At 31.0% G+C, this 16,388-nt stretch overlaps 1 protein-coding gene across 3 annotated transcripts in view; it reads left to right on the top strand.

Moving 5' to 3' along the window:
• The window catches only part of LOC121130102 (haloalkane dehalogenase-like), a 91,092-nt gene that overhangs the window by 7,811 nt on the left and 66,893 nt on the right, over positions 1 to 16,388 (top strand). Inside the window, exons 1-2 of one of the 3 annotated variants that reach the window (XM_071893703.1) lie at positions 3,728 to 3,863; positions 3,923 to 3,966. The exons of 1 other annotated variant lie outside the window; for it this stretch is intronic. The gene's annotated coding sequence lies outside the window, so the exon portion shown is untranslated. Of the gene's footprint in view, positions 1 to 3,727; positions 3,864 to 3,922; positions 3,967 to 16,388 lie in introns of those variants that run through there. One more of the 3 variants, XM_071893702.1, reaches the window with a different exon arrangement.

Raw genomic sequence — 16,388 nt, 5'->3', positions numbered from 1 at the left:
CATCCCTGACAAAGTAAAAATAGTTGATTATATTAATTGAAAAACTCATGGGCCATTGGTTGTATTCCAATTAGCACGTTTGATGACATTGCTCTAAAACTTCCTTCTTTTTATGGGGTTTGGCAAAAGTAAGCATTTTCATGGACAAGAAGTCTGGATACTTGTTATCCGTTGTTGATCCAATTTTTATACTACACTATACTAAACATTTGACAATACCAAATCAAATGTCAAATGTAAATTGGAATTATTGGTTAATTATAACAAATAATGAAATGAAGCCCACAAAATAGTAAATAAAACTCCTCCAAGACCTTTCAAATAGATATTATGGTAGCTGACAATTTTAAGGAAATCATCGACGAGAAGGGGGGAAATTATTTCCTTGTACTGAGAGTCCATTCTTTCTATGAGTCCCTTATTTAGGACAACGGATCAACAAGAAATTTTATTCCTGTCCTAAAAAGGAATAAAAAGGGCTTCCGCATGATAATATATTAGTATTATTTTTTGGGTGGGGCTTCGTTTTTTTTTTGAAAAAAATATTCAAATTATTATTTTTTTGAAACAATTCCAAAAATACACAAATTAAATTTTTTGGAAAAAAAAATTCAATAATTAAATTTCAAATATTTAATTATTTGAGAAATTTTTTAAAAATCCACAGCTATTCACAAAAAGTTACAAATATTAATTTTTTTTTTAAATGCTGCATAATGTGCCCGAATGACAATTTTTTTTTCTACTAATAACCCAAAATTCCTGAGTTGACTTCCTACCTTTATACTATCAACACGTCACTCGTTTTTGTCTTGGAGTTTAATTCGTTTTAGAGGGGTTTAAGTTCATTTTCACATTTTTATGAAGTTATAAATTATTATAAGTGCACAACCAGCATTGGACCTAAGCCATTTTCATCAAGAGCTAGGACAACACATTCTCTAATTGAGCGGAACATTTTTGCCCATTTCTCACTCAACCTTTGATGAGGGCAAATAAAAATAGAAATGACGTCACCTGAAATGGGAGACCGTCACACATAACTAAAGTTGATAATATTGTAGAGAAAAACGAGTGCAAGGAGAAGGGGGGAATACACATGGTATGATTGTTTAAAATACTAATGTGATTATCATCTGCCTATGATTTTTGAGGGTATAACGAAAGTATTTATTAGCAAAATGTTTAATGAAGATATACTACGTATAATCTACTTAGACGTTTTTTATCCGTTACAATAGATTTTATAACGTCACACTCCATGAAATTGTAATTCATTATGAACCTTATTCTCAGAATAATAGCTAATGAAACGACAAAGTAGAGTATTTCGAAATATATTTGAAGTTTCAAGTTTAAAAAAGAAATCTTTAATTAAATATAATCTACATAATAAAAAATATACCATCATACATTTATGTTAAATATACAAAATTAAACAATTGGAATCATATAACTAATAACAAAAAATTATATATACAGAATATTGAAATAATTGATTGATCCAAATAATATTTTCTTGTTCTTACACGGGAATCCAGTTAAATATGTCATAACTTTAGGTTGTAAAACACAAGCGAGACGTGGAGTTTAATCAAAAAGATAATCACCCCTCTTCTTAATGTGGAAGTTGCTATATACAATTGTGCACAGTATAGATATATCTTTACCGATAAAATCTAACTAATTATTAATAATAAAGTAAATGTCAAAATCATAAAATTAGACAATAAATATACTAATAAAAAAAATGTTAGAAATAAATCCATCTTAAAGATTTAGAGCAAAAGCTAATTATGTAGTAATGTCCGGCGATATTACTCCTTATTAAGAGCATCAAAAAAGATATTTTCCCCGTTATTTATGCTTATATAACAACATACTATTATCATGAAGGATATACACAATTGCTAATTATAATGCTACACCCAATGTAACTACCCCGTTGTTGTGACCATTTAAGCAGTTGTTTTTGCCTTTTATGAGTTTTCTGAACACCATTTCTTGGAGCTTATGAACCATAACTAATCCTTAAGTGATAAAAAAGTAATATTAATTGACAATGTAATATTGGAAAACCTAATTATCATATTCAAGTCTTTAAGTGAAGAAACTAGTGCCAGCAAACTAGTTGCGAACCATCCAAAGCTACTACCCCCGTTGTTGTGACCATTTAAGCAGTTGTTTTTGCTATTTAATGAGTTGTGTATCATAATTTTTGATATGTTTAGCTAAAATAGAATCATATTTTAGGGTTAGATTTAAAATAAATTCAATACTTACTGTTAGATAGTACAAAATTCAGAGTTCCATTTCGAAATTAGTAAATATTTTATACTTTTTACTGATAACTTGACCGTCATTTGGTGTGGATGACTCAAAACATTTTTATATGTATTTCTATAAATGACATCAGTACCAACATCCTCTATTAATTTAATGATGGTTCCTTGGGAAGGGATAGGTTTACCCGTGTATTTCTCCATAAATTTTTTGAACGTAGATGATTAGCAATGGATAAGGTTATATTACATGCAATAAGCATCTTTGTACACAAAACAACTACCACTGTTTATGGTTGTGCAGGTAGTTCCACGGAGGAGGAAATTGTAAATGTCTGTGTTGATGCTGGCACTAATAAAAATAATTTTAAAGATACTTCAAAGGCCAAGTAAACTGAGAGTGTCAGAGAAACTGCTACCGAGGACCACGGAATGTCAGATGAACCAAGATAAGACCTTCTAAATCAAACAGCAGGTGTGAAAGACTCTAAAAAAAAAATCAAATATTTACTCAAAAAGTCGTGAGGGCAGAAAGCAGTCCCAAACAGGTTTGTTCTTCGATTTGGCTGCAAAACCCTATTATTGGATACCCCCAAAAAAAAAAAAAAAAAAAAAAAGAAGAAAACTACATGATTAGCTGCTCTTATATCAAGACTCAACACGCCAGTAACAGCTCAACAAAAAACCTCGCTCTGTGTGGATATACTATCCATTGCAAATATGGGTCAAACTTCTAATCATTTACATGGATGGTTTGTTGAGAGATACCAAGCAATGGAAGAGGAGGATGGAGATCTTTGTACTCTTAAATTTATGAAATGTACAAAAAATTAGACAATTTATTGATAATATCTATAAAATTAAGTAGGTCTTAAGATCAATTTCTGCTGTAGTAGTAGATATACCCCTTTTCTGTGGTCGTGTTCTTTGCCGTATGTATGTATAGTTTTGTATTCTATGGATATCTGTACTATTGTATAATGTATGTATGTACTATGGTCAACAGCAATACATTCTTAACTAACAAAAAAAGCTAAAATTCCTTAATTTGAAGGGGGGCTCCAGCCCCTCCAGCCCACCCCTTACAGATGCCACACAATAGCCATTACGTATCATGTCAGAGTAGGAAATCGACAGCTGACAACAAATTATAGAAAGTATTTGTGTTTCAGCGAGCTAGCGCCCCTCTACTTGTTCTCATAACAGTAATCAAAGAACGGGCCCTAAGACTGGCAAATTTTATTAGGACCGAAATACCATATTGCTCCAGAAAAAATCACGGACCCGAAACAAAAAATCGATTCTGGGCAGAGCCTCAACACTACTACTAGGTATCATGATTGATACATTTCCCTTCCGAAAGTAGAGGTTTGGTGTAGGCAAAAAAATAAAAAAAAAAAATATTTGTCATGATACATAAAATAAAGTTGTTGTCTACTAGTAGCTAGCCTTTTCTCCCCAACACGTACATAATTATTAACACACTGGGATTTCGTCTTTCTATATATAAAATAAACCTTTAAACTAACTCGATTTGCTTAGAAAACCATAGGGAAATAAAATATATACTTATTTGTTAAGGTAAATGAGCACACAATATGAAAAATATAGTGATCAGTTTGAAATTTCTCTTTCTTCAGGAGTGTTCGCTGTTACCAGGATGAACTAGACGCAACGTTAGCAGGTAAGGAAGATTATTTAAAAAAAAATATATATATTCATGTAGTCGTATAAATAAGAATAAACCCATGTGACGTGAACCTCCAGCATGGGGTCAGGCTGCAGGCAATGAGAGTAAAATTATTTGCTAATAATAGTTTGTGATAATAACGCGTTAGTTTGTAATTCATGTACAGAGTCCGACAACATAACTTCCTTTTCCAAAAGGCAATCAAATTATTTTCATAAATCAACAAGTTTTATTTTCTGTATAATAACAATAGTTTACATTAAAAGTTTAATTCTACAAAGTTTTGAAAATCATATCAGATAGGTAACACCCTCCATTGTCCATACACTGAACTTGGGTAGTATAATACCTTTTCATTTTTTTGTTTCTCTTTAAATAACTGTTTGTTAAGAGATTTTAGAGGGATGGATACTTTATGCAAAAAACTGCTAAATTTATTAATAACTGTGGATGATTAGTTGATTAGATAATTAGTTATTGGGGATTTTGCAAAGGTCTTCAAAATGTGGGGTTGTCCGCAATAAATACAGTTTTAATTATCCGATTTAAGCAAATTGCACAAATTTAGAATTTTTGAAAGGCATCAAATCCGATGGCATCAATTTTAACTCTCTAGCATCATTTTTATGGAGTTATTTGCATTCATAGAAATATTGCAAATTTCAAATTGGGAAAATGAATTGAAAAAACTGTTTTTGTATATTCTCAATTGAAGCAAGAACAAATGTAACGGTCTCAGACTGGTCTAGGATTTCTAGATCGAAGCCCAACACTAATTCCAACGTATGACAGGAATTGACTGTGGTTTCAAGAAAACTTTAGAATCACATCTCTAGAATAAATCTTCGACCAACTCCTTACTTCTTCTATAACCTAATTCTTATGCATTATAAAAAAGGAGGATATGTTGCTGCACCCTCAATTATTGAAATCATATTACTTTTGTAATAACAAATAGTTTAAGGATATTACTTATCTTAAGAAAATAATGCAACGAAATTACTTTCTTTTGATACAATATTAACTCTTCTTTTAATAAGAAGGAAAAGAGTGTCTAAAAAAAGTGTCTCTAGTTCTTTCTTATTCTCTTGTTTAGGGATACTAAAAATTCGAATAATCATCAGAAGTGGGAAAAAGTATTTATAGTACGAGTCTTTCCTTTCAAATCCAAGTCAAATCTTTGAGTAGTTTGATGGAGTACACTTTGAGCCTATGAATATTTTTATTAAGTGCAGTGAAAGTTTTTGAATATTTGCGTAAAGTCCATTTTGAGTCCTCGACTTTTATCAATTGTACATAATTCTAAGAAATTTATAAAAAAAAGGTATTTTTTAAATATCTATTATTTAAAATATTAAAGAATCGGGATTTTTACTGGGATAATAGCTGCATCGGCATCGAGGTTGTTTTTTTTTGGAGGCCCGAGCCCGAAAGTCTGTTGAGTACATTTAATTCAAAATTATTGTGTTCAGACCTACAGGAAGAGGATTCTTTTTTGATCTGATGCATAAATAATCAATCATAAGAGTCTTTGCTATTTTTGCCTCCACTTGAAAGCCATTTTCTCCTCTCATAGTAAGAGCAATGATCATATCTGACTCCTTGATACTTATACCAAACCTATCACTAATGATACTCCCCGCCATAGATATTAGAGGTTTGCCAGCAACACACATAGTGTTTTTATTTTTTTGCCCATGATTTTTGTGTTTTCATTTCCACTAAACCAATTGCAATAAAGAAAGGGGTTGACGGGCCTTGTTGTAGAAAGTTAGAAGCACAAGTCAAGTAAGTGATCCCTCAATGAGGAATCTAATATCCTGTTAATATTTTGAGCTCGCTTGTTGATGTTAGGGAATGTTTTTTTATAGTACTGATCGACAGTTCTAAGGGGTGGGTCATAGTTGAGTGGTTCATCAGGACCAAAGATATTGTGAGCACCAACGATTCAAGTTTCCAAAGAAGCTGCTATTCCATAGAAATAATAATTGTCTTTATTACTTTAATAACTTCATTCGGCCCAGAAAATATTTTGTCTGAGAATCCACATCGATTTGATCTTTTGAACGCGTATTTAATTCTTTTTTGCCAAACCTCTTCGGTTTTCATGTGCCTTTTTAGCAAACCAAGTTTTTGATTTTTCCAAAATACGTCTGTGTCGGCCGAACACAGTATACAGCTATCAAGTATGAGGTAATAATGCAGTCGTTGGAGATAAATTGTCGTTTATATCCCCAGACAAGGTATTTCTTGTCGGTATTTTTTCATGTGTTTTTCGGAAATGGCGTGAGTCAAGTTTGTCCCAGATTCGGTGTTTGTCTAATTTTGTATTATTCAATGGAATATATCACTTAACTTCCTTTGTCATTTTCTCAAAAAAAAAAAAAATTGTAATTATCTTTAATTTTCTTTTCTTGGGATATCGAAGAGATTGCAACGCCCAGAGAAATATAGTTTTTTATACATCAATCACTCCGGCTAGATATTGTATGGAATCATCCTATACTTTTATTTAATATTTGAAATTTGATTTTTTTTTCCAAAAAATTCTATATTTGAAATTGAAAATTTAAATTTTTTTCCAAAAAATATAATCATTTGTGAAAATAGATGTGTATATTGGATTTTTTCCCCAAAAAATTTAATATTTGAATTCTTTGTGAACAGCTATAGATTTTTGAATTTTTTTTCCAAAAAATTTAATATTTCAAATGTAATTTTTGAATTTTTTTTCAAAAAATTTAATTTTTGTGAATAGCTGTGGATATATCAATTTGTTATTCAATGGGTTTATTGAATAAAGAGGCTTCTGTATTTGAAGCAGATATTTTCGCTCTAACACAAGGTGTAGAAGCTCTTCTCAGGTACAAAGGATATTTCGACATTACAAGAAAGGAATTTGAGGACCATCTGGCGAAGAGGGGTACTAAGACCCAAAACCAATTTGCCTCCAAGCTACATTAAGAAGGTAATTCATCACTTCTTCTTTCAATATTGGTGTGAAGGATATAAAAAAGATCAATGTATGAAACATATACATACTATGCTTAATAAGTCGAAATCAAAGTGTATCCGGCTCGGAAGAGTAAAATTGAGACTCATTGTACAAAATTATACTGGACAGGGCCCATTTTTAGCCCACCTAAGTAGGTGGAAGGACACAAGGTCAACATGCAATGTATGTATGGAAGAATTTCAAAGTGCAGACTATCTTATCAATAGATGCCCCTCTCTATCTTACGAGAGACATCAAGCCATGAATGAGGAAAACGAAGACATTCATATTTTAAAATTTATGAAATGTAAAAAAATAAGAAATATTATTGATCAAAATTTTAATGTACGATAGGTTTTAGAATCTTCACTAGTAGCACAAATACTCCGCTGTGTGGTCGTGTTCGTTGTCTTATATATATCAAAATTTAAACAGTAATAAATATTTAAGTAACAAAATTAATAAAAAAAATAATATTTGAAATTTAATTTTTTTGCAAAAATTTTTTACTCTAGCTTCCGTCTTCTCCTCGGACTCTTCTTTTCCTTAGAAAATTTTGAACTTAAATTTGATCAAACTTGATAGTTATAACTCGAATCCGGCACTATTGTTAAATATCGTCAAAACTCCCTGTAAAATTATTATAACTAATTCTCTTTTGCCCTCCTCATTACACACACATCCACCCACAAATATAACCTCAACCTTATCTTTTTTAATTTAATTAATTTACATAAAGCAAGCATGTCACTTCTCTTGCATCTTAATTGCATAGTAAGCATTAGTGATATAACGATTCCTTAGATTGCAGTTACGGGTTCGATGAGGTTCTTTGCTTTAATGGTCCGGGGTCTTGACGGATCATACTTTAAATTGTAGCAGTTCAGATCCAGTTTCTCGATGAGGCTGGATATCCCAGTCCTTCTTACCCTATTTTCTCTAAAAATTGTAGTCATGCAATATCAGCAGTGTTGCATGAAACAATTCCTCCAACCGGTGTGTATAAATAAAAGAAATCCAAAATTAATTGGTAATCCTGACAATTACAGTATATTTGGGAAGATAACAGCTTAGGTGTCATAATGTTTCATTAGATCAGCTGCTGCAAGCAGCTGTGAGAGGGAGGAAATAAATGCAAATACCAGTCCTTATATATTAAGCAACTGTAGGCTTAATTACTCTCATATAAATCTTCAAATTCTACTCTGAGTATAACAAGGACTTCAACTCATAACTCCCGAGGAACAAACCCTCATTGTTAGTCTACGTGTTTCATGAGCACACACTCTATTTATTAATTATTACTTCTCTCTTCAAGAATTAAGTAATAATGACATCCTCACTGAAAAATAAAAACCCTGTTCAGACTGACATCTAAAAAATCCGCTTCCGTCTTCTAAAACATTCTGTCATTAACATTTAATCCTTTACTAAATGGATTCAATTATATTCAAAACCTGATTGGACATTCATGTCTGGTCATAAATAACGCAGCGTAAGGATTCTTTTGCAGAGTTATAATTGTAAGTTCTTGTTAGACTCAGAGTAGAATTTGGGATCAACATCGGAGCAATTCTTTGACATTGTCTTTGTTTATTTCTTCTTTCCTCCTCCCTTGTCGTCACAGCTGATTGTAGCATATCTCTTCCAAAATATTCCTCAAATAGATAGAGTTATGATATTGATTTTTGCTTTTTTTTTTAACATGCACATTATGCACAGGATTTTCATCACTTGACATACTTTATAGACCTCCGAATATCATAAATGAGTAGGAAGGGCTAGGGACAGGCCCGTCCATATTGTTATTGGCGAGTTAGGCGATCCTCAAATGGAGAGCTAAAAATCGTCACCAATGAAGTCATTTGATGTTTTTTTAGAATTTTCAGAAGGTAAATTTTAAAATTTGTCTGGGGCGGCCAAAAACTATTCGTGTCTGTAAGAAGTAGAGCACAAACTAGATGAATGATGTGGCTTCATTCTTCTTGGTTCGTCAGTACAATTTCATGGTTTAATTTGCAAGAACTGGTTCTTTCACGTATTTAAAAAAAAAAAAAAAACTTGTTCTCAAACTGGTTCTACCCGCGAACTGTTGTATCACTACTAAGAACCATTACATACACAATTACGATAGTTTTTTTCTTTAAAAAATTTAATATCTACACAGAAAAAATTAAATTAATTTTATGTTAATTTATTTTATTTATATATAATTCTTTTTTACATAGACGATACGAGTTAAGAAAATCTTTTTAAGTTGTCTTCAATTTCATATATTATATGAATTATGTTATTATATACTATGTACTAACTAGTGTTGAGACTCAGTCCAACACCGATTTTTTACCCGGTTCTGTCTCAAATAATTTTTTCTAGACCAATTTGGACCCATATTTCTGTCCAAACAACGGTTTTAGAATTTTTCTTTGGAACTGATCTAGACAGTTTTTTTCTTTTAGTCGAGTCCATGCCAAAATTCTTTAAAAGATCAAATTAGTTTGGTCCACTAAAAATCATAACGGTTTAGGATTTTCAGACCGAATTCAAACACTAAGTCTTAATTAGGTCTATCGCCTTCATCAATAAAGCAAAGTTAGTCCATTTTTAAGGGTATATATATATATCATTATACAGGGTGACCCATAAGTCTTAGGACAGCTTCAACAGCCAAATAAGTACAAAAATATTTACTTCTAGAAACAATTTAGGGCATTATTGCACTCATCTTTAAATTTCCTTCAGAATGAGCGACAGCTCTCAGACTCTTCAGAACAGATTTACACGCTATTCCTATGGTTTCCTCCGACAAGTTGTCCCATTGGGTCACTATGACGGGTTCCAAGTCGTCGACACTACGACTGGAAGTCACTCTACCCACCCTCTCCAGAATGGTTTATATAAAGAAGTCCATTACGTTGATATCTGGGGAAGAAGAGGGCTGCATGTACTTGCTTCAAAAGTGCTCCAAAATTATTTTCTTCCTCAATCAACCTGGGTGTCCTCATGGACCTTGAGCGACCACTCCTGGGCCTTTCATCAACACTCTTGGCCTCCTTGTACTGCTTAATCAATCGTGTAGTGTACCAATGAATTGCACATATTGAGGTCTTTTAGGGCCTTGGTAATGACCCTACAGCTCTTTCCTTCCAAATGAAGCAATATGATGGCGTGCTTCGGTTAAATGATGGCTTCGTTAGAGGCTCAAGAACATGTTTTAGAAAAAAGTTTGCTTTACAGCAAAACAAAGATGGAGGTTTAATTTAAAAAATGTAGACGTGTTTTGAGAAATTATATAGTTGAAGCTGCTGTCCTAAAACTTATGGGTCAGTCTGTATATCTACATATGGAGTGTTGTGGTAGTTCTGATTTATTTGGTCCACTCCAGTCTTAGGACAGATCCTTCGGTCTGTCAGTACTGGAACTGATAAAAAAAAAAAAGAAATGAAGTTGAGGGACGTCATGAAGGACCGAACTTTATAAGTTTTTGGACTTATATGCAGGACCAGACTGAGACTGCAATTTTCTATCCTAAATAAGGATCAACACAACACTATTTACATGTATTCCATACTCTCATTTTTGATTCTATCTTCGGACCATGTTTCATTGATTGAAGAATATACTATGAAATCGAGTCATATTAAAAAAGAAAACCTGCCGGTTTGTTTTAAAAAAAACCTAGAATTAACGTGGTAGACTGACAATTTGAAGAATGTTTGGGAAGAGAGCAGATTAGCTGTCAATACGTTTCATTAAATTAGTTGGGAGTAGCTATGAGATGAGGGAAATGAACACATCTATTTGTATCTAGCAATGATATAAGCAGGAATTTCAGCAATGTTGACCCTCAATTCTTCTACGACTCCAACAAGGACTTAAACTTATAACAAAGTAACAAATTCTCAGAGTTACTCTGTGTCTTTCATATACTAGTGATTACGTAATACTTAAATGTACTCTATTCAAGAATTAAATAGTACTAATAAACGCTTTGAAAAATAAAAATCTTGTTCCGATTGCAATTACAAAAGGATTACGATCTTCCATTGTCATACTTCTTAAAGCTATAAGTATTGAGTTGTATAAAAGTGAATGAAATCTTGCATGCAAGCATTTAGGTCAACTATAGAGTTGTATGAAAAATGAGTTGATGACACATTCTTAACAACGAGCGTGTGTAATGTGTAGCAAAAGTTCATATTATATAAGAAAATATGTGTCTCTTATTAATGTGCCTTTATTATTTATGATTCAAATGTTTAACTGAAATATATCCCATCCGAAAGTTATATGCTTCTCGGATTGCTGCATTTTTATTGCGGTTTCCGTGACCCATGGAGGGTGCCTTGTATTTATACTCCTTGGGAAATGACAATGGATAAAAGAAAATAAAAATAAAAAGAGGAAGGCAAGGTTAATAGAAATACAATTTTATGCCATAATGCGTTTTCGACTGATGTATGACTTCCACCACGCTTTTTAATTGTGACGTTAAAGAGATTAATATACTGATATTTATAATTTTATAATTTCTGTATGCTGTATTATAAGCAAGAAGACTTTATCTTAAAGAGAGCCAATGAAAAATAAAAGAAGATTTTATTTATATTTAGTTTGAAAATGTTAAACTTCTAAACTAAAATGATCTACTATAAATATATCATAGGTAAATTTCAATCATAAAATCTCCTTATATACAACATTTTTGTGTTTCTGTACATTTGATATACATTTGATGAACGTACAACCCCTTTTGACACTCTAGAAAATGCAACATATATAATTGACCATGTGAAAATACTGATTTTGGTAAATATAAAACAGTTTTTTCAAATGTTTGACTTGTAATTTATTTATGTTATTGCCATTGCTAACTTGCCATGACCCCTTTTCAACTATAATGAAGATATATTCTAAGCTTAACTAGCTAATCCTCTTCCTAAACACCTTTTTTAATTCGTATTTAATACATGTGTTCCCTTTTTCCGTTTGTACACTAATTTGTTTTTTAAAAAATTTTTCGCGCATTTTCGAATCGTCAACCCATACCTTATAACAAAATAAACTTTGAGACAACGGGCAATCGATCTTGTTTTATGAAATAATCAAACTTGGGTTCCAGAGCCCAGAAATCTGGTTTGATCAGAATGAAACATAGCCTTTCGTTCTAACTCAAAATTCTAAATAACTTTTATTTTATGTCTAAAGTCTATATTTATCTCCTTTTTTATCATTGTTTTTCTAAGCAGGACACTAACAAATAAATATTTTAATACTATGTAAGATACGGTTGTTATAAACTATGACATCAAAATATGTCTGTCATGGCCAGCAGTGTGTACATCAAATTAAAATTTTAACAAGACTTATTACATGATGTTTTTAACAACATAGTATTTCTATTAAATTTGTAGGAAAGTATATCATATGAAATAAAACATAATGAATGTGACATCTGTATTGAACAAACAACACTTTTTTTAAGAAAAATAAGGATTTTCTCCCTAACTAATAATCTGATATTAATAAAAATCAATACCAACTAAAAGTTGAATCAATTTCTATTATTATCATTATTATATAACATTATTGCATTTGGCGTCAATAACAGCCTCAACTCGACCTCGGGAATGGAAGCAGGTATTAATGATATACTCTTTTGGCAGATTCCAAAATTCATCCAGATCCTGGACATCAGCTTGGATTTTGTGTAGCAAGAGGATCTGTTGGCGTGTCACTCAACTGCGTCCTACACAAAGAAGTCCATAGGAGGGGAAGGCAGGATTTATTTGGGGGAGGGATTTAGTTATTCTAATAAAATATTCTTTGAAAAACAAATTCAAATATTATTTTTTTTAGAACATCTAAGTATTGAATAATTACATGTGAATGAATGTGCTCATGAAAAACGTAGAGTAACACTAAGGATTTCTTGGGGATGATCTTCTATATCAATAAAAACATCTAAATTATGAAAGCAATATTTGGTCTTTTCGCCTAATAAGTAGAGCCAATCCTGGGCATTACCGCTGGCTTATAAATATTTAACATTGTTTAAGGATTTAAACAATGCCCAATAAATATAAAAAAGATTATTACTGTGAAATATTTTTCCAACATACACTCTTTATTGAGCACCAGAATGTTTATTTGAGGCTTATTAACTGAAACAGAAACAAAGTAACAATACTATAGAAATACATAATTTCATCATATTAATTTTAATAATAATTTCTTAAAATCTTAAAATTTTTATGAAATAAATTGATTAATAAGATAGTTATGGAACGGTAAATGATAAAAAAATATGATTCTCGGTTTTTAAAAAATGTCTCTTTTTGTGCATGCAAAATATTATTTAATTATAGTGGTACTTCTTGATGAAGATATATAAGTGGTCGGATATTGAGTTAATGAATAACATCATTTGTAAAAGAACAAAGGTTGTGTGAATATTTAAAAAAAGTTGCGTTTGTTTTCTCAATATCACGTTGTTGCATTTATTATACCACGTAAGTGGTAAAATAATTTGGTTGTTGGCCAATCCTTATCCAACTGGGAAAATATTATTCAATATTAAGTTCCTTTTTTACTTCTTTTGTACGTGCACATGCCATAGAGATAAAATACATAGAGTATTTAGGCTGAGCAAAATCAAGGGACATTTTTCGATGCCGAAAGTTAGTTGAACAATTGAAAATATAGTTTTAGCTATTTATTATAATTATATAATGAATCTCTAGTAATAGGCTTCAAATCTTCTGTTGTTGAATCCATGACGTTGTTTTGGTGTCTAAGTGAAACGTTAATATATTTATTTTACTACGAAATACCATTACACCATTTCGTCATCCTACCGGGTCAACAGTTATTATTTATCCATTTTAACACACAAAGTAGAGAAGTCCATTGCAGGATCCTGGGTGAATTAGGAAACAAATTTATTAACCACTTATTAATTATTAATGGAAACTAAAAAAAAACATATTTTATTCGCTCTATCCGGGAGAGGAAGGATATAAACACTAATTAAACTCCGTTTCGAGAAATAATATAGGAAGGAATTACTCCGATGTTGATCCTCAATTCTACTCCTAGTCCAAATAGGACTTACATTTACATATAATTCTCGATAAACAAACCTCATTATTAATTTCCGTCTTTCATGAGCACAGTGATTACTTTAGGTTAATAGAAATACAAGGTTATACCATCTTTTAGTCGGACTTGCTATGGTATAACCTCCAAGTTTCTATGTATAAGTATTTTGAGATTAGAAAAGGAAAAACGGTTGTTGCTTATGCTTTTTCTTTTTTATTTGCTTAAACATTGCTTCGATAACATCTCCCTCTATTAAAGACTAAAGTTTGCCGCTTACTTAAGTTTTGCCAATATCGAATATTAATATTGTTATTTTTCAAATGCCTGTAAAACATTTAACATACCCTTGGATTGCAAATAATTTGGAATAGAAAATCCAACACATATTAGTTTTTAGTTTTGTGATAAGCTTCATATATTAATACAAGTATGAATAATATGTGTGACTGGTGATTTGACAGTTTTTTTAAAGAATTTAAGCTATAGTTTGTGTGGAGCTATCTTGAAGCTTATACCAATATCCACATACTACTACAAAGGATGAGATGACCAAAAAAAGACAGGAACCTCTTTTAAGAAGGCCTGTGCTTCCTTCAAAATCAGGATTATTGAGCAGCTTATATGGCTGATTGAAATTATGTCAACTTAATAAATGTATATACATAAACAATGACGAAAATCCAGTACAGAATGGGCATATTAAAAAAAACACTAAAAATCAAGATGGTAACCCTGACAATTTGAAGAATTTTTTGGAGGAGAGAAAGAATAATGGTCATGACGTTTCACTAGATCAGCTATAATTATCTGTGACAAGAGAGGAAGGAGAAAAGGATATAAACGAGGACATTGGCCGGAAATTATCATTTTTTTTTTTGATTTTTTCTGCATTCCTTAAAAGATGGTCTTGCATCCGAAAAGTAGGGCTAAAATTGAATTTGTTTTTGATCCCTTCTCCCTCTATTTCAATAACTTTTCATTAAAAAGGTTAAGCAGGGATAGTTATTTTATTCAAAAACATGCAACATTTAATTAAAAATATATTTTATTACAATTGTGAAGGGTTATTTAGTTAAAAGTCTGAAAATATGTTGGAATTTCCAAAAAAAAAAATCCGATTTCTTTCATGCAATTGGAACAAACCGATACAATTTAGAGTTTTCAATGAGACAAATTTGATGGCATCAATTTAACATAATATTTCCCGGAATTATTCGTATTCAACTAATTTGCTAATTTCAAATTGTAAAAATCATTTTTTTATATCAGAAATTGAAGCAATTAATTGATTTTCATGAATCGTACACAAAAAACAAACAAAAAAGCGTTAAAGTCCAATTATTCCATTTTTATAAAATATTCTATCAAATCATTTTTTCGGTAATATATCTTTTGACGGCAAATGCGTGTTCCTCACTAATCCGACTCAGAGAAGCCATAAATTATATTTTCGAAAAGCTTTAGAATCTCCTCTCTTTAATAAAATCCCTCCCATTCCGTTAGTACTTCTACAGCCTGATTCCCACACTTTAAAATAAATAAATTATACTACTGCATCATACATAAAGGGTAAAAAAGTGCGCGTTATACGCAGTACATCAATACTTTATATGTCAGTTTTTTATAAAAGTAATCATTTAGGGGATAATTGTATTTTAATATAATCGTATTATATATATTTGTTTATGATGTACGCCCTGCTTAGAAAAACAATGATGAAACACATTTATTTCAAAACAGAGACAAATACAGACTTTAGATATAATATAAAAGTTGTTTAGAATTTTGAGTTACGTACAAGTTTGTTTTTTAACCCATAAGTTGATTTTTTTTCATAAAATAAGATCCAATTCCCCGTGTCTCAAAGTTTTTGTAAAGGTATGTTTTGTCCTTTTGAAAATGCACCCTCAAAAATTAAAAATTCCAAAAATCGAATTATTGTAATAACAGAAAAAGGGAGAACGTATATTAAATACGAATTAAAAAAGGGAATTAGGAAAAAGATTAGCGCGTTAGTCTTAGTATGTATCTTCAATCCTCAGTATGGTTGAAGAAGGAGCATGGTAAGTTAGTAATGATAATAAATAAGTTACGCGGTCAAAATTTTCCAAAAATTGCAAAATTTGATTGTATTTACATCAAATGACAGAAAAAATAAAAAATGTTGTATACAAGGAGTTTTTACAATAGAAATGTACCTATTATATAATTCTAGGTTAGTGTATATCATTTTAGTTTAGAATTTTATCATAAATAAAATAAATATAATTCTTTTTTTTTTTTTTTTTTCAGGTAAGAACTAAATTTTTCCCCATAATTT

The sequence above is a fragment of the Lepeophtheirus salmonis genome, chromosome Z (genome assembly GCF_016086655.4).
Source record: "Lepeophtheirus salmonis chromosome Z, UVic_Lsal_1.4, whole genome shotgun sequence".
Lineage (NCBI taxonomy): Eukaryota > Metazoa > Arthropoda > Copepoda > Siphonostomatoida > Caligidae > Lepeophtheirus > Lepeophtheirus salmonis.
This window is presented reverse-complemented; position numbering and strand designations above follow the sequence as displayed.